General features: G+C 37.9%; 2 pseudogenes; one reads left to right on the forward strand and one right to left on the reverse strand.

Annotated features, from left to right (window-relative positions):
* LOC133081754 (serine/threonine-protein kinase MRCK beta-like) overlaps positions 1-16209 on the reverse strand; it is a 41602-nt pseudogene extending 25393 nt beyond the window's left edge.
* Positions 16210-20920: 4711 nt separating this feature from the next.
* LOC133081755 (melanoma-associated antigen B16-like) lies at positions 20921-26436 on the forward strand (annotated as a pseudogene).
* Positions 26437-27088: the final 652 nt, after the last annotated feature.

Consider the following 27088-nt stretch of genomic DNA (forward strand, 5'->3'; position numbering starts at 1 on the left):
CATTTTTTAATAAGAGGAAATAGAAGCCCAAAATAATATCATGAGGGTATTAAAATACAAGCGAATGAGAGTTGCACTATTATTAGGAAACTTTTGAGTCTGCTTCAATTCAATAAAAATAAATACATATTTCAAAAACTCTGATACTTTATTACTGACTAAAAAAATGAATTGTGGTACCATCACAAGATTTTGAGATGTGTTTGAATATTGCAACAATCAAAAACTATTAATACTTACCTAGGATTAAACTGATAAACTGATTGAAAGAAAATATTAGTATCTCTATATATTATTTTTGGTTAAAAATTACACAGACATTAGAACAATATATTAAATAACTGAAATCTTTACAAATAAAATTGAAGTAAATACATTTTCATTTTCATAGTAGTATTTTTAAATGATTTACTAATTTATATAGCTCTTAAATTTCATTCAGAAACTGTGCTAATAAAGTGTTCTAATCTGAAACAGATCTGAATTATCATTCTTTAATTACTTCCTTTATTTATATAAAAGAAACAACAAAACACTCTAAGGCATGGGAATTATAAAGGCAGTGTCTCATAATCCTAATCTTCTGTGTTTAATAGGAGATTGAAAGCATCCATGCTATGAAAATGTAGTCATTAGAAGTGTATATTTTTAGAATCATGATATTAGAACTATCATCCCAACTGTAAATCAATGACATCTGTTGAGTACTGATTTATATCGTGATTTTTGTCATAGAATCTTTAGCAGAAGTAGCCACATGATTTTGTTGGATAACTAACTTAAATCCTATAAAATGGGAACTGACAAAAGATAAATACAACGTTTTTAGAAATGAAGTTATACAAAAAGGATGCATATTAAAAATATTAACATAAGAATAATTGATTTGTAGTGAATGAGTTATCTTCATAATTCTTAGTTTCATGTGGTTCTGAAAGACTGCTATTCTTAATCCCTTGGAGGAGTGTAAAGGAGGTGATTTCCTATAGTTCTCAACCAGAGGACTATGTGCATGGCCTGAAGTATGTAGAAAAAGGCAATAATTTCTGAATGTGTTACTTAAAAGCAGATATACTGGTTCTGTAAATTTGTATTTATAGGACACAGAGCCAATTTACACACTCACTTCCTCATACTGCTATAAAAAGCACTTGGTTTCTTTTCCGTCTTCTAATGCTGCTGTCCTGCGCTGCGCTTTTCAGTTTGGGGATCTGGCTCAGTAGTTTTTAGCCCTGAGAACCACTGACCTAGCTGCTTGGAGGAGCCCTTCCAAAGGGTTTTATACAACCCAAACACAGAGTGTATACTTTATATGCAGACCATTAAGGAAAAGGCTGATAAGGAAATGAATGTTCACACAGTCTCAAAGTTTCATGTAGAGGTTAGTTATTAACTACTGAGGGAGAAAGCTATCTTTAACATGAAGACATCTGGTGGACACCACCATAACCAGATGACCAAACTTAGCATCCCAAATAACTTGGCACTCTGACCTGCTGTGCTTCTGGGACACACTGAGAACTATACCACAGTACATACACAGTTTTCTTGCAGAAAAGTTTAAACTCCTCTAGTCACGAAGGGACAACCAGAGATTTCAGATAACTGGCCTCAACTCTTAAAAAATGTCAGTGCCATGAAGGACCCAAACAAGGTTTGGGGGACTGTCCTGGATTAAAGGAGCCTAAATTCAATGGGTAATCCTGACATTATTGGGACTCTTGAACATGGACTGTAGTTTAGATAATGTTGTTATGTAATTGTTAAATGTGTTGGTTGTAATGATGGAATTGCTGTTATATAGGAGACTTTTTTTTCTTAGAAGATGCATGCTGAATATTTAGGGGTGTATGTGCCTGTGTGTGTGTGCACGTGTGCACATGCACACATGAAAATACCTTAAGAAAATAAATCACAAATGAAAGAAGACGAGAGAGGAAGGGAGAAAGTAGATATGGCAAAATGTCAACTGGTGGACTAATGGAAGATTATATGTGTTTCCTGTTCTAGTCTTCAACTCTTACATAAATTTGGAATATTTTGAAGTACAGAGTTGGGGTGGGAAGAAGAAATCATTAATAAGTATTGGATGGGTCTGAACATGAAAAGGATAAAAACTAAATAGTGCATTCTGGATATGTCTTCCTATGTATTATAGTATTTATCATTTGATTTATTATACTGAACTATCAAGAGTTTGTACATGAGAATCATATGTGAATCAGCATTAGACAGAAATTGGCCAGAATATCTTCTCATAGTCACATTTTATAGTATTTCTTAGAACTCGAGTACCTTTTTTTCTTCGAACTTTCTATCTTTGTAAGAATTTATCATGTGCTCCATAGAAGTATTTGGTCAAGTCAATTTTGTAAGTATTGGTTATTCTTTCCTCTGGGGAGCATTTAAATCAAATGTGTTTCTTCCTGGGAACCAGAGGAATATTTATAGCTTCCCAAAAATGCTACTGTTTAAACTACTTTTTACTATGAACATATACAATTGCATATTTTTAGAACAGCTAGAAATTATTAAAATGCATGTTAGTTAATGATAAAGTTGAGAAAATAAGTTAGTGCAAAAAGGTTATAAGTGTTTACATTCATCATTGTCTCTATGGTTTTATTCAGACCTCCTAAATGTAAGCATCTGTGCAGCCACAGGTCTGGAAACTAACCATTTTCATGCAGTGACTAAGAACATAGCTTTGTTTCAGGCAGGTTGAACTTGAACCTGGCCCCACAATTTTCTACTTGTGGGACTTTAAACAATTAATGACCTTTTCAGGGCCTTGTTATCATAAATAAAGTCTGAGGAAGATATTACCATCTGCTCTCTGAGACTGTTAAGAGGATTTATAGAAATGAGATAGTGCACATTATGTATTCACAACAGTATCTGACACAAATAGTACAAGCCCATTACCACCACTTTTATCTACATCCACACCAGATCATCCTCCTTGTTGTCACCAGGAATGTCCATCCTGATTTATGCCGAGTAGAAACACTCTAAATCATTTATGCCAGAGGTGTATTATTTAAATCCCAGAATGGAGTTGAAAACCATGGTGTCATGTGCCTTTTCATTTTACTGTCACTCTAATATTGAGTATTTTTAGAATAAATTCCTTACCACTAATTGTTCCTTTCTGTACCGATTGGCATAGGAAATCCATAAATGTTACCATTGTTTCCTGATGAGGTACCATAAATTATCCTATATTCCAGGAAATATTTTTATTAAAATATTTTACTTAACTTTAAGTTTTCTTAATTTAACAATATTTATTATAATTTATAATGATATCCTATTATGGCATAATATGTAAAATAAATATAAATTTATTTTTATTTAATATAAATTAAATTATAATTCATTTAAAATTAAAATATAGTATTAAAACATAGAGTATTAGTATTACCATCTGCGTGTCCCTTTTCTTTTTTAACATATTTTTAATAATGATACCAATGTATAAAGTGCCCATATAGCCATGCAGTATAACTTGTTAAATTTCTGTATCATGTGCTTCATGGAAGAATGTGGTCAAGTCAATTATGTATGTGTTGGTTATGAAACTGAACAGGACCCTGTGGGGCTCCCGGGCACGCAAGCCTTTCCATGTCCCCCATTTCCAGCCAGCCTCCATGACCTTCCCTGAATTCCAAAAGGCAGATCAGTTGCTAATCAGGGAAGGGAGGGGATGCAGAGACAGGTCCTGCACACACCCTGATCCTTATCAGCAGCCCCGCCCTTGAACCATTACTATAAAACTCCTCACCAAATCCCTCCAGGTTGGGACACACAGTTTTTCAGGGCACAAGCCCACTGTGTCACCCTTTGCCTGGCAAAGCAATAAAACTATTCTTTTTTACTTCACCCAAAACTCTGTCTCCAAGATTCAATGTGGCACCAGTGCACAGAGGCTGAGTTTTTGGCATCAGTTATTCTTACTCTGAGGAGCATCTGAAATCAAATGCTATCTTAATTAATAAACTGATTTTGTGACATTTTAGTCTCACAATAAAATTTTCAACTTTTTTCCTTTAGTCCTTTGCCATTTTACATCCATTCAATAGTGCTTCTTCCATTCATTCATTTGATAATTGTCATGGGTAGCTGCTTGTGAATTGTTTCTAAGTGTTGGAGGATTCATGGGTATGTGGTTTGTTAAGGAAATGATCCCAGGGGAAAAAAGAAGTAATGGAGTAGGGGAAACAGGACAGAGAATCAGTCACACTAAATAAAAGTGACATTTCAGTCAAAGCTCAAGCCTCACCCTCATACTTGGGGTTCTCAAGAACTGAAATTGCACCACTGAGTTTTTGGACTGTTTGAGGCAATGGAGCTGGACTTTTAAACTCCCATACTACATGGGCATTGGCTTGGACTTGCTACAGGGCACATAAACTCCCAGGCACTTCAGGCTTTGAACAGCTACAGTAGCCCAAGGGAAGTTCTCTGAAGAAGGTTAGAGGTAGCCACTTAGGACTGTCAACAAAAAATTAATCAGTCAATCTAAGAAAGAAATGAAAATTTTATTCAAGCCATATTAAGGATTATAACCCAAGAACAGCCTCTCAGCTCCGAGAACTGTTCCGCCATTTAAAAGTCAAAGCACATTTATATAAGTTTTTGAGACAGAGGGCTGTACATTAAATGACTTACTACTGACAGTTTACACAATCTAAGGAGCAGTGGGTCATGCGTCATCATGGCCCCTTTCAAGATTCAGAAGGAATGTTATCTTTTAAGGAGTTGTAAGGAGCACCAGTCTTACTGGTGCTAGGAGAATGTTGTTTTTTTATGGTTGAGCAGGTATTCCTGCCGATGGGGGAGGTTTGGTCGATGCATAATGCAGATACACAATGCACAGTAGAGGGGAGACAGGAGGCCAAAGGGCAGAGAAAATTTTTTATGTTTAAAGTTTATTTCTTCTTCTGCCGTAAAATATTAATTTTATTTCATAGGACTAATAAGCTTGTGGAAGCTGGAGGATAGGAGCATATCACAGGTGATCTGGGCTGAATATTGATAGCATTTGCTAGAGTGCTCTTTTTATTCCTGAAATTGGTAAAACAAAATTTTTTGATTCTATGATAGCAATGATGATGATGCCATGAATAAAACATTTTATTTGATCTAGATAATTATGGTTAAAAACCGATGCTCAGGTAGTAGAATGTTTAATCATTAGGTTTAGCATAAATATACAGTAAGCAAAAGTAGTAATTCCTGATGTCAAGGAATTTTAAGCTTTATTTGTAAAGAGAACAACACATGAAATAATTACACATATTTGTTAGTTTCCTATTGCTGCCATACCAAATAAGCATAAACTCAATGGCTTAAAACAATGCCCACTTACTATCTCACAGTTCTATATGTCAAAAGTCCAGTAGAGCCTGGCTGGGTTCTCTGCTCAGGTCCCACAAGCTGAAATCAAGGGATTACCTAAAACTACAATGCTTATCTGAGGCTTGGGTAGGTCCTTTTCTAAACACAGTGGCTGTTGCTGGAATTTGTTTTCTTGTGTTTGTAGGACTGAGGCCCCATTTTCTTGCTGGCTCTCAGGTAGAGGTGGCTCTCATCTCTTAAAGGTCTCATACTCACAAGTCATCCCACAACATGGTACTTTATTTCTTCTTCCTTTAGGCCAGCAGGAGCACATCTCTCTCTGACTTCTGCACATCCAGAGAAAGTCTACTGTTTAGCTTCTCACCTGATTGAGTCAGGCCCACCCAGATAATCTCCATATCTTAAGATAAACTGACTTGAGACTTTAATTACTTCTGTAATATCTTTCCCCAGGAGGACATAAATTAGTGTTTGACTGAACAACCAGTGGACTGGAATCTTGGGGGGCCATCTTTAGAATTCTCCCTGTCACAGTATACAAATGCAAATTAACACAACAAGGAAGTTTGATGTATGTGCTTAGAATGCAGAGAATAGAATGAATGGTTTGGCTAAAGGGTTTTAAAAAAAATTCTGAGTGTTGTGGATTTTGCACAAAATTTTGACGAATTTTAAATGTTAAATGGATAGGGACTTCCCTGGTGGCGCAGTGGATAAGAATCCGCCTGCCAATGCAGGGGACACAGGTTCGATCCCTGGTCCGGGAAGATCCCACATGCTGCGGAGAAACTAAGACCGTGTGCCACAACTACTGAGCCTGCACTCTAGAGCCCGCATGCCACAACTACTGAGCCCACACGCCTAGAGCCTGTGCTCCGCAACAAGAGAAGCCCCCGCTTGACTAGAGAAAGCCCGTGCACAGCAACGAAGGCCCAACGCAGCCAAAAATAAATAAAATTAAATCTTTAAAAAAATATAAAATAAAAAAGAGTACATCCTTAAAAAAAAAAAAGGTAAATGGATAATGCACTCTGTAAGGAAGAAATAGCATATGTAGGACCATGAAAGAAATAACAATTTAGTTATATGAAGCAGATGTGTAGGTTTAATATCCCTGAGAACTCCTTATATTTGAGCTAAGATTTTTTTTTTTGGGGTCTGTGATGGGTGACTTTACGTAGTGGTAGGAAGTTGGTGAGGTTAATTTAGTTTTAAAATTAATTGATAAAATAAGTTTACATCACTTTCCTTCTGCAGTATGTGTACTGACTTCCTCTTTTCTTTCCCACATATACCAATCATATGTGCATGTGCACACAAATGTGGACACTTGCATACATCTGTACACACATACACGTTCACTAACGGTAACACAAAAGAAGTTTCTTAGTCCATTGATTACACATCTATCACAAGGCATCCAGTTGGAAAGTCATTCAGTGAACTCTTTCAATAAATAGATTGTTTCTCTGCTCAGTTACAAAATTTGTCAACCAGTGTATGGCATAATCCACAACTGAAAAAATAGATTGTTCTCATGTAAGGAAAAAGAGGAATGATAGGAATCAAAGGAAAGTTCTAGAGGAGCAACGTAAGCAGAATTTGAAATTTTTCATCATGGCAGCAACAACATTGTAAATATTTGAAAGTTGAATGATGTTTCTGAAGGATATCAGAATATGCCACCACAAAATATGCCTCTTTGGCATAAGGATTATTTTGAGCTGATTGCTTTGAGAAATTGCAGACACAGGAGAAGCTCTGAAAACAGAGTAGAATTTACCCTTTTGTAAGGGGAATCTACATTTATAAAGGAAATTTGCATTAAAAGGGGGGAATTACTGGAAAGAGTTATTATCAGAGATAAATTTTTCACCTGAGAGACTTACCTGCAGGGCAGGGCAACCTTTGTTTACCACACATTTTCTCCTTTCACCTTTCCATGAATTGCCTACCCCCAACCCCCAACAACATATTTCTTTTGTCTTTAGCTGAAGATGGAATTTAAGGTGGTGACTTGGGCGATTTGAGGTAGTTACTCTGTTTTCCTGGATATCTCCTATGTATGCAGGAGGTATACACGTTAATAAACTGTTTGTTTTTCTCTTGTTAATCCATCTTTATTACAGGGAATCTTAGCCAAGAATTCAGAAGGGTAGGGAGAAAATTATTCAGCAAATACTTCATTCAGCAAAGAATTTTTTATCATCCAATGAGTATGAGAACTGGAATAAAATCTGGCTCAAAATTAAGGACAAGATAATGGCAGGGGAGGCAACCATCAGTTAATCGGAGGAGGGCAGTGAAATTACTAAAATGTCAGTGAATTGTTTCAGTCTGGCTAATGTATCTTATGTCTTAATGTAAATTAGTTTATAGACCAATTACTGTAAAATTCAGTGGACTGATTGGAAGATATTGGAGGACAATGGTGAATCAATAATTGTTTTCGAGTCCAAGTCCCTGTGCCCGACACACAGTGAGGTCAAATAGACCTAAATGTTGATGCCAAAAGCTCAGCTTCTCTGTACACCAGTGCCAAATCAAATCTCAGAGACAGAGTTTTGGGTGAAGTAAAAAGGATAGCTTTATTACTTTGCCAAGCAAAGGGGGACACAGTGGGCTCCTGCCTCAAAAAACTATGTGTCCCAACTTGGAGAGGATAGTCAGAAGTTTTATAGTAATGGTTCAAAGAGGGGCGTAATCAGTTCATGGACATTCTTCTGATGGGTTGGTGGTGAGGTAAGTAGGAGTCAGCATCATCAACCTTCTGGTTCCAACTGGTCTGGCGTCTGTGTGCTTCTGGGCAGCAGTTAACTTCTCCCACCTGGAGGGGGTTTCATTATCTGCAAAACAGCTCAAAGATATTGTTGTGTGTATCCTTTGATGGGGAACCAGAATCTTGCCCCAAGGCTGCACTATTGTTTCTCTTGACTGTTTGTTTCTCCCTTGTCTCGCATCCCCTCCCTTCCCTAATTAACATCTGCTTGAACCTGCCCGTTGGAACTCAGGGAAGGTCATGGAGGCTGAATGAAGCCTATTTCCTGCAAAGGAATGGGGGATACAGAAAGGCTTTGTGCCCAGGAGCCCCACAGGGCCCTGCTCAGTATCAATGTCTGAGTTTGGAGCAGGTAAAGGTTTATTGCATGGGCCAAGTAAGGAGAATGGGCAGCTTGTTCTCAAAAGACCCAAATTCCCTGATGGTTTTCAGGGAAGAGTTTTTAAAGTCAACATTTAGAGTTGTTACCAAATGCAAGTTTGTGTGCCGGATGCACAGTGAAGCCAAACGAACCAAAACCTCAGAGTTTGGAGCAGAGAAAGGTTCATTGCAGGGCCATGCAAGGAGAACGGGTGGCTCATGCCCCACAAGCCCCAAACATCCAAGGGTTTCAGCAAAGCATTTTTAAAGGCAAGATGAGAGAGGGGCATCCCAGGGTATGTAATCAACTCATGCACAATTCTCTGATTGGTTGATGGTGAGGTAACCAGGGCTGTGTCACAGGGGTTAACATTATCAATCCTTAGGCACCAGAAGGTCTGGGGGCTATGTGCTCATGATCATCAAGTAGTTAATTTCTTCCATTTGATGGTGATTTTTAGCATCTGAAAAACTCAGGAAATATGCAGAAGATACTATCATCTGGGTACTTCAGAGAGGAGCTTACAGCAGAAGATATGGGGAGAGGTCTGTCCAGGGAAGGCCTTATAGGGTCCTACTCGGTTACAGGGTGACTGCTGCAGGGTGTATGACTTTCTTCTGATTGGTTGATGGTGAGGTAACAGGGTGGCATTCCAGGAATCTCAATCTTCTGGTTCTGGGGTCTCAGCATGTAGTTAACATTCTCCACCTGGGTGGGGGCCTTAGTCCCTGCAGAACTCAAAGATATACATCAGATTGTTATGTATATCCTTTGAGAAGGAACTAAGACTGTTTTTATCACTGAACTATTGTTTCTCGATTGCTTTTCCTTTGTTTCTCGAATGCTTTTCCTTTGTTTCTGCGTTCCCTCACTTCCCTAATTAGTAACTGCTTGAATCTCCTCTTTCGAACTCAGGGAAAGTCTAGGAGACTAAAGCCTTTTTCTACAAACAACAAATGGGGTACACAGAAAGGCTTTTGTACCCAGAAGAGCCTCACAGGGTCCTACTGTTAGAAGTCAATAAAGCCATAGAATAGACTTAGAATTGGGTTGTTAAAAGAGGAGGCCCTAGGAAAGAAATGACTGATTTTATCTGTTGTGATAAGTCTCTGTTTCTGTGATCCATCATATTAATTACATTTTTCTAACCAAATCATTTTATTTCATAAAGTATAAAGTTCTCATACATTATAGCTTCCTTAAGAAATCTGAAGTAAAGGTAAAGCAAGGGCAAATAAATTTAGTTGACTACAAACAAAAAAAAAAGATGTCAAACATAAAAAAACGAATAGACACTGTGTGATGCAATTGCATCCAGAGGTTATGACAGCAAAGGTCAGGAATAACACGTTTTCAATATAAGGGCTAATTCTGTAATAAGTAATGTTGACAAGCACTCAATATCCTGAAGATTATTAAAACACCAAGATTGAGTTTAAATGAGTAGCTTTCAATGATTAGACTGTCCCCATATCCGTCCCAATGGTCATTAAGAAAGAAAAATGTTTTTATAAAGTACCTGAGTTGACTGGTCATGTTTATTAGCTGATGGATGACTTGGAATATTTAAATCATCAGGGTCTTTGGAAACTGGAAGTATGCAAAGAAAAATCAATTAGGTTAACCAAAAGATGCAGATAATTTATGATTTATTTTGTAATTATAAATACAAAATATAATCCATTCCTTGTATAATTTAAAAGCTCATATAGATGTTTTCCACTTGGATGGCATTTATCATATATCTCTACATGGCTAACATTTGTTATGTTCATGGCTTCCCTTTATTACAAGCTCCCATTGCATGTCCCCAGCTCATGGCTTCATTCTCAGCTCTGAATAACTTTCCCTCTACATCCATGACACATTTGGTGGGAGTCAGTCTGTTAGGTTCACGTAAGCGATCTATTCTCAGAAAACAGCTCTGCAAAGAATATGAGTAAGTTTTGTTTCCATAAATTACTTGTCAGGGACCATGGACCTTTAGGACTTCCTACAGATAGTCAAATCAACAGTTTGTTAAATTAATTAATGCCAAGGCTTTTGTGATATATTCGCGTGTGTGTCTGTAAATGTGTATATTTATATGGTAGTTATATGTCTACTGTATGGCAAGCAGGCTAATAAGAGTGCCAATCTGAACCTCTACTCCAGCACTTAGTAACTTAAGAGCTATGTGATACCAGGCAATTTTTTAAATGTTTCTGTGCTTCAGTTTTCTTTTAAACATGTGGATGCAAATATGCTTATAATGAGGGTTAAATATGCAAATATACATAAAGTGCATATTCCTAATGTTCAGTATGCAGTAAATGTTAAATAATAGATATTAATGTGTATATATAACATGTTTGTCATGTGTATATATACATATGTGTATGTGTAATAAACCCAAATGTACATATAAAAGGACCAGAAAGAAATTAACCAACATGTTAGTACAACTATGTTTATCTGATGGGAGTTTTCATTCTTCTTTATACTTTGCTGCAAATTTCAAATTTTCAACAGTGTGCATTTATCACATTTATAATCAGAGAAAAATGATAAATATTTATTCACTTGGAAGAAAATGGTCTGACACATCAGAGAGCTGGTGTGGTTATCAAGAATAATTTCTTCATAACGAGACCTTTTAAATACTGGAATAGACTACTAGGTTTATGGAGTTTTGCTTTTTGGAAACCTTAACACTCTTCTCCTTTTTAATCCTAATTGAAGGAGGAAGAGTACATCTCAGGTTTTCAAAGCCTTGACAGCATGACAAATAGTTCTGTGGTTACGAACAAGTTAACTTCTATTACAAAAGGTATGTTTCGGGACTTCCCTGGCTGTCCAGTGGTTAAGACTCCACTCTTTCACTGCAGGGGGCATGGGTTCGCTCCCTGGTCGGGGAACCAAGATCCTGCATGCCGCGTGGTGTGGCCAAAAAAAAAGTTACGTTTTGTCAATCAACACACAAGGAAGCAGAACTACTAAAGTACCTGGGAAATTGATGTTCTTTTTCTTTTTTCCAAGGAGTTTTCTTCAGAATTGATTGATAATAAGGAAGCAGGTGAACATTTTTTTCCCCTCATATTTAACTCAGAATGGATATACTTCCAACCATGAATATTCAGATTTGATCATATATATACCCTTTAGCAGGGAGCATTTACTGAAGAAAACAACCACAGTTTAAAGACACAAACCAAGAAGATCATTTCAATTGGATCCTGGGTATTTCAAATATAATTTAAGCTTGACCCAATCCAATAATTTCTGCATTTGATCTACTATAAGTAATAAAGATTACAGTTTAGAAATAAATACAGCCTAATATATAAAGACCAAAGAGACAACTAGGAAAAGTACTTTTTTTCCCATTCTGTCTTTCTGAACTGGTAAAAATAATTGAATGCAAAAAATTCTAAAAATTACAACTGGTTAAAGATCATAAGTGCTTATGAAACTTGTCAACTCTTCTGGTACCGACACTGCTTGTATTATTATTACTATTTATTTATTTATTTATTTATTTTATATAGATTTATTTATTTATTTTTAGCTGTGCTGGGTCTTTGTTTCTGTGCGAGGGCTTTCTCTAGTTGCGGCGAGCGGGGGCCACTCTTCATTGCGGTGCGCGGGCCTCTCACTATTGCGGCCTCTCTTGTTGCGGAGCACAAGCTCCAGACGCGCAGGCTCAGTAGTTGTGGCGCACGGGCCCAGTTGCTCCGCGGCATGTGGGATCTTCCCAGATCAGGGCTCGAACCCGTGTCCCCTGCATTGACAGGCAGATTCTCAACCACTGTGCCACCAGGGAAGCCCCCTGCTTGTATTATTTAAGAAGAGTATTTGTCATGTTTAGCATCCATTGGTACATCATTTGGGACTTATTGATCCTGGAAGCATCATATATTTTGCTCATATTTATGTAAATATGACTATTCTCTGGGATTCTTATGCATACTTTATTTTTTAATTTATTTGATTTTTATTAGTTTAATTGTATACATTTTGCATTTTTATGAATTTGCTCTTTTGTTTCAACTTATGAAATATTTAAGACACAAATACATATACAGAATAATTTAATAAGCACCTGTGTAACCAACACTAAAATTAAGAAATAAAACATTGCCAATATTATTTAAGCACCCACTGTACCTCTCCCCAATAATACCCTGTCCCCTGGCCACCTTGGCAAAGGAAAGTATTTTCCTGGATTTTGTGTTAAATATTCCCATTGTATTTTTATACTTTTACTATATGTGAAAATGTCCATAAATTATACATAGTATTTGAACGTTTCTATACTCTATTTTCCTGGGGTTTGACTTCTCCATTGACATTATGTTACAGCCATCATCCATGTTGACTATGGGTGCTCCAATTAATTAATTTTCTCTGTATTTAATATCCCATTATATAATTGTAGCACATTCTCCATATAAAGGATGCTTACTTTGTTTCCAAGTTTTTTAGTATCACAAAGAGTGCTGCTAGGAACATTCTGATACATTTCTCTATGTGCACATATGCCATAATTGGTATACATACCCCAAAGTGAATTTAGTATGTCATAGGAATTTGCATATTCAAATGAACATGTTATTGGCAAATGTTTGTATCAATATACTCACCATCAACAATATTCTTTACCAATACCTCTTATTATCAGACTTGCCATTCGGGTTTCTTCTTTGGTAACTGACTGTTCATGTCTTTAGCCTATTTTTTGCTATGGGATTGTTTATCTTTTTCTGAATTAATTTTTAGATCTTTGTATACTCTGGACATCAAGTCATTTTTAGTTATATTCATTAAAAATAGTTTTTCTTGGACTATGACTTATCTTTTCACATTATTCATAGCTCTTTTTTAATTCATTAAAAAATAGACTCAAGAGATGTAAAAACAGTACAGAGTATTGCAATCACTAAGCTTAATCCATCTCTCAGCTTCTCTCAATGGTGTACAATCACCCAGTTTCCCCAATAGTGACATCTTATGTAACTATAGTACATTATCGAAACCAGGAAATTGATATTAGTATAATGAAATTAACTACACTAGAAATGATACACACAGTTTGCCAGTTTTTGCTTGCAACTCTTGTTTTGGGGGTGTCTTTTTGTAGAATTCTGCAATGTATGTCTAGATTCGTATGTATATCTATATATGTATTAATTCATATAACTCCGACCACATTCGAAATACAGAGCTGATCCACTGGTACAAAGAAGCTCCCTCATATTATCACTTTATGCTCACACACTCCTTCCTTCTTTACTAACTCATGGCAACAACTGATCTGTTACCCATCTCTGTATTTTGTCATCTCAAGCATGTTATATAAATAGAATCATACTGAATGTAACCATTTATTTTGAAATAATTACATATTATTGCAAAAGAAATTGCAAAGATCGTACAGAGTTCTCATGTAAATTTTACCCAGTTTCCCCCAATGGTATTATCTTATATAACTATAGTACTTCGGTAAAATGTATTGGTTTAGACCTATGTCCTTTTATCACGTGTGTACATTTATGTGACTATCACTGCAGTCAAAATTCAGTATGGTTACCTAGTGTTACCCCTTAATAGTGGTGCCAACCCCCTTTGCCCAACCATGCCTAATACATAGCAACAACTAATTTGTTCTTCATTGCTATCATTTTATCATTTGGGGAATGCTATGAAAATGGATCATATGGTATGTGACCTTTTGAGACTGATTTTTTTTTCACTCAGCAAGTATGGCCTTTAGATCCATCCAGATTGTTGCATGTATCAATAGGTTTTTTTTTCCCTTTTCATTCCATTGCATAAATGTCCCAGTTTTTTTTAAACATTCACCTACTACAGGACATTTTGGTTGTTTCCCGTTTTCAGCTATAACAAACAAAGGTGCTATGAACAATTGTATGCAGGTTTCTTTGTGGACATAAGATTTCATTTTCTAGTATAAATATCCAGTTGTGCCATTTCTAGTTCATATGGTGAGTGTGTGTTTAGTTTTTTTTTTTTTTTTAACTTTCCAACTGTTTTTTAGAGTCACTGTGCCATTTTACATTGTGTTGACAGAAATAATCAATACACCAATATATAGTAGGAATAGAAAAGAGTTTTATTTGAGCCAAACTGAGGCCTGTAGCCCAGGAGACATGATTCGAGAAGCACTTAAATTGTGTTCCACTGGACTACAAATGGGGGAGGCTTATAAAGGCAAAAAACCACAAAATTACATAAGTTGTTTGTCATGAATTATAATTGGAGCTGGCAAGAAGTAACGATGCTTGTTAAGCAAGGATTGGGGTCTGAAATGGTTGCATAGTTACACGGGGAGGCCCTGAGACCACAAAGTTGCAGCTGGCAGCTGCCAGCAGATATAGTTTTGAGAATGGCTGGTGGTGTCTTGAGTCTGATACAGTCCAGAAAATTCAAGTTCTCAGTGATGCAGGAGCGTGTCTGAAACCACATCCACAGTGGCCGCTCAGCTCCATTTTGGATACCTGAACCATAGTTACTCCATTTTGATTTTTAAATGCATTCTTTTCTTTAGTGGTTAAAAAGGATGTACAATGTATGTTTGATAGGCCACAAAGCAGGCTGTTCTAATTATCATAAGTTTAAGTTAAACCATGTATAAACCTGAACAACTTCATCATACCCAACATGTGAAAATTTCTTCCACCAATTTCCACCAGCAGTGTATGAATGATCCAGTTTCTCTGCATCGTTGCCAACATTTGATACTGTTACTTTTTTTTTTAAGCTGTTCTGATAAGTATGTAGTGATATCTCATCGTCATCCTTAATTCACATTTCCCTGAAATTTAGTGAAGTTGAACTTCTTTTAATGTGCTTATTTGCTATCTGTATGTCCTTTTCAGTGAAATCTTTCTTCATGTCTCTATAAGAAAAAACTCAGTTTTCCACCTTCTTGTGTGAGGAAAAACCCTGTTTGTCCCTACTGTGTGTTTCTTTCCTATGTGTCTCCTTTACTACTCACATAGAACACTCATACTTCTGACATTTCTGGTCACCAAATGTTTGGAAGTTTTTTCCCCCTCAAAAAGCAATTCTCTGTGACACCAGCTGGGTATCCTACAGTTTAACTAGGACACTATCTACCTGGAGAGAGCATCAGATCCCACAGGTTAAGGGCTCAGTCCCACAGGAGTGCCCATCCCCCCAACTCCAGATGCCAGTTGCAAGCCCAGGCTATCACTTGTGCTTCTGACTAACCGGCTATAGATCAGAGGTTCCAAAGACCCCTTCCTTGGATTTGATTAATTTGCTAGAATGACTCACAGAACTCAAGGAACCACTTACTTACACTTACTGGTGTATTAAAGAATTTGATAAAAGATCTAGATGAACAGCCAGATGAAAAAATATCAGTACATAGGGCAAGGCCTGGGAGGGTCCTGAGCATAGGTGCTTCTGTCCCCATGGAGTTGGGGTGCATCACCCTCCCAGTGCAGATGTGTTCTCCAGCCTGGAAGCTCTCCAAACCCTGTACTACTGGGATTTTATGAAGTCTTGCTCATGTAAGCAGGATCAATTTTTAACTCCATTTACAGTCCCTCTCCCCTCTCTGGAGGATGAGGGATGGGGCTGAAACTTCCAAGCTTCTAATCATGGCTTGGTCTTTCTGGTGACCAGCCTCCATCCAGGAGCCACCCAGACTCACCTCAGTAGCACCAACGATGCTCCTCATGCTCTTATTACTTAGGAATTTACAAGAGTTTTAGGGGTCCTGTGTCAGGGATGGAGTCAAAGACAAATATTAGAGCAAGAGATGTTCCTGGTGTTCTTACCACTTAGGAAATTATAAGGGTTTTAGGAGCTCTGTGCCAGGAACTGGGGGCAGAGACCAATATATACATATACATATATATATATATAAAATTTATTTATTTATTACTTCATAATGTCTTTTGTCCATTTTCTAATTGTTTCCTTTTTTAAATGTTGTTTTCAGATGTCTTTAGATATTCTACATATGAATCTTTTGTACATATTTGGTTTGGCAAATATTTTCTTTGGCTTGTATTTTCATAACTCTTGAAAAGATTTTTCATGAATAATTTTTTATTTTGATGAAGTCTAATTTATCAATCTTTTCTTTTATGGATGGTGTTTTTGGTATAATGTCTAAAATCTTCAGTAGATCCCCAAAGCTTGCTCCTACATTTTCTTCTAAAAGTTTTATAGCTTTACATTTTATATTTAACTCTTATGTAACATTGAATTTATTTTTGTATAAGATCTGAGATTTAGGTCAAAATGCATTTTTTCCCAGTGGATGTTCAATTGCTCCAGCACCAGTTTTTGTAAAGTCTATCCTTCCTCCATTTAATTGCTTTTGCAACTTTGTTGAAAATCAATTTCCATACTTATATGGGGGTATTTCTATGGTCTCTTTTCTGATCTATTCGTCTAATGTCCACCCAGCCACCAATATCACAGTCTCGATTACTACAGCTAATCAATGTCTTGAAATCTGATAAAGAGATTCCTCCCATTTTTACTCTTCTTTTTAAAACATTGTTTTAGCCATTCTAGTTCCTTTGCCTTTCCATATAAATTTTTAGATGAGATTAACTAGACATGGAAAAAAATCTTACTGAAATTTTTATAGGTATTATGTTAAACCTGTTTATCAATTTGACAAAAATTGAGATTATTACTATATTGAGTCTTTTAATCCATGAACATATTATATCTCTCCATTTATTTAGATATTCTTTTATCTCATTCATTAGTGTTTTGTACTTTTCTGCATACAGTGCCTGTACATATTTTTTTAGATTTATACTTAGGTATTTCAGAGTTGTGTTGTTTTTTGAGTGAGTGTCAGTGGTATTGCATTTATAGTTTCCATGTGTTCATTGCTACTATATAGAAATACAACTGATTTTTGCATATTGATCTTAAAGTCTGCAACCTTGCTGTGTTCACTTACTAGATCTAGGAGTTGTTTTGTAGATTTCTTGGGTTTTTAAATATACACAGTCATGACTTCTTCAAAGAGGGAGAGTATTATCTATTCATATATGATTCTTAAGACTTTTATTTCTTTTATTACCTTATTGTGCTGGCTAGACATTCTAGTACTATGTTAAATAGCAGTGGTGAGAGTGAACATTCTTGCCTTGTTCCTGATCTCATGGAAAAGTCATTCAGTCTTTCACCATTAAGTATAATGTCAAATTTAGGTATTTTTAGATGTTCATTATCAAGTTGAGGGAATTTGCCTCTATTACATCCTAAGAGTTTTGTTATACATAGGTGCTGAATTTTGTCAGTAATAATAATCATCATCGTCATTATTTTCTGTCTGTACGACATTCTGCTATTCATTTAAGACTTCGGTAACTTCTGTCTTCTCTCTTTTCTTCTTTGTCAGTCTTACTAGAGGTGTGTCAATTTTATTGGTCCTTCCAAAAAAAAAAAAAAAACCCACACCAAAAAAACACAAGCTTTTAGTTTCATTGATTATCTCCATTTTTTTTTTTGTTTTTTTGTTTACAATTTCATTAAGTTCTGCTCTTTATCATTTTCTTTCTTCTCTTGCTTTTGGTTTATTTTGCTCTTCTTTATCTAGGTTCTTGTGGTGTGAGTTTAAATTACTGATCTGAGACTTTTCTGCTTATTTAATTTACTATCTTAGTGCTATAAAGTTCAGTCTCAGCACTGCGTCAGCTGTGCCCCACAGATTTTGAAATATTGTATTTTCATTTTAATTCAGTTCAGCATATTTTTAAATTTCTTTTCAGACTTCTCTGACCCATGGATGATTTAAAAGTGTTTTTTAGTTTCCAAATATTTAGAGTTTTCCTGTTGTCCTTCTGTTGTTGATTTCAATATTGGCTCCATGATCATTAGAGAGTGCACTCTATATGATTGTAATTATTTTCATTTTGTTACGGTTTGTTTCATTAACTAGGATATGGTCTGTCTTGGTATATGTTGCATGAGGTCTTGAAAAGAATGTGCATTCTCCTTTTTTTGTGTAGAATGTTCTATAAATGTTTGTTAGATTCTATTGGTTGATGGTTCTTCTATATCCTTGCTGATTTTGTACCTGGTTGTTGTATCATTTGTTGAGAGAGAAGAGTGTTCAACACTCCTGGTATGTCTTTGTTAAATTAACATATGTTAAAAGGAACACAAGTTAAGGGTGCTGAATGGTGAGCGGTGGTCCAACAACAGACCACAAGAGAAATTGAAATAGAGAAGTTCGTTACTCACAGGTCCTGGGGGAAGTACATCCAAGCCTCCAGGGGCCACATGGGGAGATCAAGGCAGACTGCAGACAGAGGCAGAACCTGGGACACATGCCTTTATTAGGGTCTGTGGGTGGAGTGCTTTGGGATTCCCAGGCTAAGGCTGGATTGGTCAATTCAAAACAAAAGAGTAGAGTTTTGGTAAGTTACATGGGATCTCATCTAAGGGGGTGGCCCTGAGAGGCAGAGGAGACTGTTGATCACAAGGTCTATTGCAGAAGTCATATCAGGAACTTAATTTGCTTGTGACTCTGTGGGATGCTATCTAGATCATGCACGTGCATGAGGGGCTAGTGTCAGTTTAAGGTCTCTGCAGGCTGCTTGGCCAAACAAAATGGATGCCAAGGCAATAATACCATGGAATAGCTTAGCTAATCTTTAATAACTCTAAACATAATTATAGATTTATCTATTTTTCTTTTCAGTTCTATCCGGTTTTGTTTCTCATATTTTTCAGCTCTATAGTTTAGTGAATCCACAATGAACACTGCAGTATCTTCTTGGTAGGTTGACCCTAAAACTTGCAGAAAGTAATGTAGTCCTGTCAACACATTGATTTTTGCCTCACAAGACTTATGTCAGACTTTGGAACTACAGAACCATAAAATAATAATTTGTGTTGTTTTAAACTGCTAAATCAGTGGTATTTGATAAAGCAGGAAAGGAAAACTAATATGCTAGTATAAGCAATTAGTGCTATAAATTCTTCTAATCACTGCCTTACTTGCATCCCATAGATTTTGATATATTGCATTTTAATTTTCATTGATTCATTTGAACATATTTTTTAAATTTACCTTGAGAAATCCTCTTTGACCCATATATTCTTTAGGGGTATGTTAGTTAATTTCCAATAATTTGAACAGTTCCCTGTTGAGTTTCTGTTACTGATTTCTAGTTTCAGTCCATTACATTCAGAGTCCAATCACACTCTGTGTGATTTCATTCTTTTACCTTTGTTAAGGTTTTTTTATTATACAGGGTCTAGCTTGTGAATATTCTATGTGTGCTTGAAAACAATGTGTGTTCTGTTGTGTTGGGTCGTGTTCTATAAACACTAATTGTATCCTGTTAGATTATGATGCTGTTCAGTTCTATATCCTTTATACTATATTCATATCCTCTAAATCCTTGATGAGTTCTTTTCTACTGTTACTGTTGATCCCTTAGGGAAAGGTGTTTAAATCCCTGGCTATAAGTGTGGATTTGCCTACAAGTCCGTTCAGTTCCCTCAGTTTTTGTTTTAGTTTTTTAAGCTCTTCTTTGAGGGCCTACATGTTAGGATTGTTGTGTCTTTATAATTTCTGTGGTCAGCCCTTGAAGACCCTGGGCCAGACTGTCAGGCTAAGCATCCTATTCACTTCTTTATATCAGGTCTAAGGGGATGATGGTGTAGCCATTGGTCACCAAAGGGAGTAGTCCCAGGAGCCAAGGTGAGGATGCTCCTTCAATAATTAGGAACCAAGTATCCCAGGACAGAGAGGGACCAACAGAATAGTCAGTACTAGGTATCCCATGGTAGGGGTGGTGGCTGACACACCCCTTGACTTTCTTTTCCTGGGGCCCCGTGGAAGTTAACTGCTTTGGTTTGAAGTGTCAACTTCACAGCAGCAGAGAGGAGGGGACACAAGCCTAGTTAATAGTTAATATGATGATCTTGAATGTGAACTAAGAGTATGACTCACTCTAGAACAGAGGGGCCCTGAATGCCAGCCCCTGCTCTCACCCCAGTATACCTCAGGCAGGGCTGGAAGGCCTCATCCTAAGACTCCGTGTAACTTCCTCCCTGGGTGTATTAGCTTCTAGGACTGCCAAGACAAGTACCACACATTTGGTGGCTAAAATAACCAGAAATTTATTCAATCACAGTTCTGGAGGCCAGAGGTTTGAAATCAAGTTGTTGGCAGTGTTAGTTCCTTCCGGAGGCTCTGAGGCAGAACCTATTCCATGCTTTTAACCTGGCTTCTGGTGGATTGCCAGCAATATTTGGTATTCCTTTGGCTTGTAGAGGCATCACTCCAATCTCTGCCTCTGCCATCACATGGCCTTCTTCCCTCTGTGTCTCTGTATCCAAATCTCCCTCTCTTCTTCTCTTACAAAGGTATCAGTCATTTCATTTAGGGCCCACCCTATTCCAGGATGACCTCATCTGAATTTGATTACATTCGCAAAGATCCTATTTCCAGATACGGTCACATTCGCAGGTACTGGAGAATAAGGCTTGAACGTATCTTTTGGGACACACAGTTCAATCCACTACACCAGAGATCTTAGGGGCAGGAAGGAGAACAGGAGCCCTGCGGGTTCCTAGAGTAATGCCCTCAAAGAAACCTGCGAAGCTGGTCTTTATTATAGCTACAGGATTATCTCCCTGTTGAAGATGAGCACACCCTCTATCCTCCTTCCTCCACTGGACTGGAATTACCTGCTCTCCTGCCCACACTTACGCCTCATGACCCTGGCCAGTGTCACCATGCCTTGGGAGCAGAGCAGTAAGAAATGTGGTGAGAAACACTACAAATCCCAAAGTCAGACACTTGCCCTCCTATTTTGGGGGATATTGCCCAGAGCCACCCCCCTTGCTGCTGGCATTCTTAGGAACCTCAGAGAGCCACATCCACTACCATTGCTTCTGCAGGTGTTTCATGCATGAGATCAGATGAAGGTGCCAAGAGCCAAGATGAGAAAAGCACAAGCACCTCTGAGGCCCCGCTCTCATTTCAGAGCTGACCCAGACGCCTTCTAATGAGGAAGAATAGTGCAGTTGACAGCGCAGTTCCTGCTGCACAAGTATAAAATAAGAGACCCACTACAAAAGCAGACATGCTAAAGATTGTCAACACAAAGTACAATGCAAGCACTACTTCCCCGAAATCTTCAGGAGAACCTCTAAGTACACGAAGCTGATCTTTGGCATTAATGTAAAAGAAACCAACCCCAGAAGTTACTCTTATGCCCTTGTCAGCAAGTTGGACATGACCGGCAAAGAGAGTTTGATTGGTGGCAGGGAGGTGCGTAAGACAGGGCTCCTGATGCCTCTCCTGGGTTTGATTTTCATGAATGGCACTTACGCCACTGAGGAAGAGATCTTAGGATTCCTGAAGAGTGTAGGGGTATATGCGAGGAGAAGGCATTTAACTTGGGGGGAGGCCAAGAAACTCACCACCAGAGATTTGATGCAGGGAAAGTACCTGGAGTAGGGGCAGGTGCCCAGCCGTGATCCTCCAGATGTGATCCGTGCGGTCCAAGAGCCCAGGTTGAAACCTGCAAGATGAAAATCCTGGAAGGTTTGGCCAAAGTCAACAAAGCTGTCCCAGTGCCTTCCAGCCCTGGTATGAAGAGGCTTGGAGAGATGAGAAAGAGAGAGCCTGAGTGAGAGTTGCAGCCAGGACTGGCACTACTGACGTGGTCAGTGCAAATTCCAGGGCTATGTCCAGTAGCTTTTCCTGCCCCTAGTGAAGTCTGAGGCAGATTCTTCATGTTGTGGATGAAGAGTGAACGTTCTTAGTAATGGAGGGCCAAAGTGGGCTGCAGGGAACACAGTGGATAAGATCTTTGTGTTCCTTTTCTGTACGGAGAACTTTTACCTCTTTTTTTTTTTTTTTGGTATTTTTCAAATGTCATTTTTATGAAAGGCTTATTTAGCATCAGAATCTAAGTTTATGAATGACATGGATCACACATTTGTTGCTGTTGATCAGGTTTAAGAGTAAGAGTTTTGGTATTTTCTTGGAAATATGAAAGAATCACATAGTGAAATGTCAGTAATTAGGATCACAAAATAGAGGCAAAAAGAAAATGGTTAATTATTGTTTTTTTATATTTTAGTCTTGTAGTAAAATTAAAGACACAGATTTGCTTAGCTTATTCAAGGATATAGGAGAAATAAAACCATTGTTAATTAACCCTTAGGCCATAGGCCCTTTCATTCTTCAGACATTATTGGACATCTGCTCTTTGGAAGACTCCTTATTAGTACTGAGGATGCTAAAATAAAGAAGATCCAGCCCTTGCCTATGGAATTTTAGAGTCTAGGAACCGCTTTCACATGATGAAGATGGTGAAATACTCTGCACAAATAAAATATAACAAATAAAAAAGAGTTAAGCAGGATGGGCTCCAGATGAGAACAGTCAAATGTAAATGTCATAAAGCAAGGAAGTTTGAGGTTTTGGACCCTGCAGTTTCTCCAGTGGGAGGTACTTTTAAGTTAAGTTGGGTGGTGGGCTAGATGAGGCTCTCAGTGTTGTGAGCAGAGGCCAGACACTCAACCGTTGTATCTTAGAGTTGAGAGACTAAGCCTGGAATGAAAAACTGTTCATAGCAGTTACTTTGGTATTTTAGGTAAACTCGAGAGAACCTCCACCTGTGGCAGTAATGGAAGGGGTCCTGCGCTTTGTCCCAGTTCAGATGAACCCAGTACAAAAACTAGATGTTTTATGTATATTGTGTCCAGAGAGTTTCTGTGAAAAAAGTTTGTCACTAGATTGAGGTAAGATGTGAGGAAGACACTGAGCTGTCACTCTTTGTCTTTGTGTTAAGAGTCAGAGCCTGCTCCATTAAAAAGGGCATTTGAATTGTTATCTTGTATGTAATTTTGTAAATCTACAAATGAGGGCTAGATTTCTGCTTGTGGTGGAATGAATGAAAATAGGGGTGGTTTGGATGGAAAGGCAGCTGGAAGGGATAGAAGAAGATGGCCCTTCACACAAATTTTAGGAGCTTTGAGTTGCATCCAATTGGAGAAGACTCCCCAGCACTCAAATTAAATAATATTGTTACTGAATGCAAGTCCCTGTGCCTGATGGCACACTGAGGCCAAACTATACCGAAACATTGGAGTTTGGAGCAGAGGAAGGTTTATTGCAGGGCCATGCAAGGAAATGGGTGGCTCATGCCCTAAAAAGCCAGAATTCATGGTTGGTCGGGTCACATGATGTTCCTGTAGACCTCCAACAAGACAAAGTTATTCTCTGTTCAGGTCAGGTCATGGTCAGGCTATCCCGTATATTTCTAGCTATAGGCAACATTCTTTTACAAAAGGTGCAGAGCCAGCATGACTAAGCACAGGCAGCAGAGCACAAAGGTTAAAGTAAGGTTAAAGTGAAAGGAACAGATCTAATATGGAGTCAGATTTGTTCTTCCCTATTATAATATGTCTTCAAATGGGGGAAGCTGATGAAGCTTTACTTGCAAATCAGCATTTTGGTTGATTTGCTATTCCACATCCTATAGCACTTCATCCTATAGACATGTATTCATAAACTATTAATCATCTAAGATATGCCAGTCACTGTGATATGTGCTTTATATATATTACATATATTCCAACAGTCCTAGAAGACAGGGCTTATCAAACTCACTTAATAGATGAAGGGCCTGAGGCTCATAAAGTTTGGTATATGTGCCCATGTTCACAGAGCTACAATATGACAGAGCTGGGGCTAGAGCCCTGGTCTGAATTCTTCTAGAGCCAACTGTTCTGCTGTCATTTCTTCAAAAAAATACTGCTCTTTCCCCACTTCTCTGCAATGGCACATTTTTAATAAATCAAGCAACCATGTACAAGTGGGTCTGTTTGGAGACACTCTATTTGATTACTTTGGTTTATTTGCCTATGCCTGAACTTAATGCCACAAGATCTTGGTTACTATAGATTATTTTTCCTTTATCTCTTTATTTTTTTTTAATTTTTATTTTTTTAAACATCTTTATTGAAGTATAATTGCTTTACAATGGTGTGTTAGCTTCTGCTTTATAACAAAGTGAATCAGTTATACATATACATATGTTCCCATATCTCTTCCCTCTTGCGTCTCCCTCCCTCCCACCCTCCCTATCCCACCCCTCTAGGTGGTCACAAACCACTGAGCTGATCTCCCTGTGCTATGCGGCTGCTTCCCACTACCTATCTATTTTACATTTGGTAGTGTATATATGTCCATGACACTCTCTCACCCTGTCACATCTCACCCCTCCCCCTCCCCATATCCTCAAGTCCATTCTCTAGTAGGTCTGTGTCTTTATTCCCATCTTGCCACTAGGTTCTTCATGACCTTTTTTTTTTTTCCCTTAGATTCCATATATATGTGTTAGCATACTGTATTTGTTTTTCTCTTTCTGACTTACTTCACTCTGTATGACAGTCTCTAGGTCCATCCACCTCGCTACAAATAACTCAATTTCGTTTCTGTTTATGGCTGAGTAATATTCCATTGTATATATGTGCCACATCTTCTGTATCCATTCATCTGTCGATGGACATGTAGGTTGCTTCCATGTCCTGGCTATTGTAAATAGTGCTGCAATGAACACTGTGGTCCATGACTCTTTTTGAATTATGGTTTTCTCAGGGTATATGCCCAGTAGTGGGATTGCTGGGTCATATGGTAGTTCTATTTTTAGTTTTTTAAGGAACCTCCATACTGTTCTCCATAGTGGCTGTATCAATTTACATTCCCACCCACAGTGCAAGAGGGTTCCCTTTTCTACACACCCTCTCCAGCATTTGTTATTTGTACACTTTTTAATGATGGCCATTCTGACTGGTGTGAGGTGGTACCTCATTGTAGTTTTGATTTGCATTTCTCTAATAATTAGCGATGTTGATCATCTTTTCATGTGCCTGTTGGTCATCTGTATATCTTCTTTGGAGAAATGTCTATTTAGGTCTTCTGCCCATTTTTGGATTGGGTTGTTTGTTTTTTTGATATTGAGCTGCATGAGCTGCTTGTAAATTTTGGAGATTAATCCTTTGTCAGTTGCTTCATTTGCAAGTATTTGAGGACCCACTCCTGAGGGTCCTCAGAGTTTCTATGCATCTCCCACTGCCATCACAGCCACCTCATCCAGCAAATGAGATGAGGGCTCCGTGATCCAAGAAGAAGAGCATAGTCCGGGCATCTCACAGGCTGTGCTAGACCCCAAGAATGTGCCCATAGATGCTCTAGATAAGGAAGTGGCTCTGTTGGTGAATTTCCTGCTGCTCAAGTATCAAATGAAAGAGCCAATAACAAAGGCAGATATGTTGGAGATTGTCATCAAAGATTGCCAAGTCCACTTCCCTGAGATCCTCCTGAGAGCCTCTGAGTGCTTGGGGATGATCTTTCACCTTGATCTGAAGGAAGTGGATCCCACCAACCACCACTATTGCCTCCTCATCAAATTGGCCTTACTTATGATGGGAAGCTGCACGGTGAAGTGGGCATGCCCAAGACTGGCATCCTGATACTTATCCTGGGTGTGATCTTCGTAAAGGGCAACTGTGCTACCGAAGACGATGTCTGGGAAGTTCTGAATGTGACCAGGTTATATTCTGGGAGGAAGCACTTCATCTTTGGGGAGCCCAGGGAGCTCATCACCAAAGAATTCGTGAAGGAAAAATACCTGGAGTACCGGCAGGTGGCCAACACTGATCCTGCGCAATTTGAGTTCCTGTGGGGCCCCAGAGCCCACGCTGAAACCACCAAGATGAAGGTCCTGGAGTTTCTGTCCAAGGTTCATGGGACTGACCCAAGTTCTTTCCCATCTCAGTATGAGGATGCTCTGCAAGATGAAGAAGAGAGAGCCCGAGCCAGAATTTCAGCCAGGGCTCCTCTCCTTCCGTGGCTACCGCAAGTTCTAGTATCGAGAGTAGCAGCTTCTTCCTCACCTAGGGTAGTCAGAGATAGTTTCTTCATGCATTGTTGGAAGAGGCAGTTAGTGTTGATAGAATTTAGGTCTGAGGTGGGGCTGAAAGGAGAACAGTATATATGCCTATGTGTTCCTGTTTTATATGTGTAACTTGAAAATTTATTCTTTTTTTGATATATGTATTATTCAAATATTTCTTTTAATATAGATTTAATTACCTTCAAAACCCTTAAGTTTGTGAATGATGTTGGTTATGCATTTAATTCTATAATGAGGTTTAATTGTAAGAGCTTTTTCGTTTTATAAATAAATTGTGAAACCATACATCTTATTTTGTCATCTGGAACAAGATAACATGATACTGCTATAGGCATTTCCTTGCAAATGTGAAAGAAATCAGCTTTAAGATAGAGGGAATCAAAAGATAAATAAAAGAGATACTGAAATCTTAGTTTTCTTATTTTTTCTTGAATTTTATTTTATTTATTTTATTTTTTTATACAGCAGGTTCTTATTAGTTATCCATTTTATACATATTAGTGTATATATGGCAATCCCAATCTCCCAATTCATCCCACCATCACCCCCCTCTTCTTATCTTTTTTAATGCTTGTTTTATAAAATTAAATGATAGGTACATGAATTTGCTTAGTTCTTTCAAGAATGTATATGAAA

This window comes from Eubalaena glacialis, chromosome X, assembly GCF_028564815.1.
Source record: "Eubalaena glacialis isolate mEubGla1 chromosome X, mEubGla1.1.hap2.+ XY, whole genome shotgun sequence".
NCBI lineage: Eukaryota > Metazoa > Chordata > Mammalia > Artiodactyla > Balaenidae > Eubalaena > Eubalaena glacialis.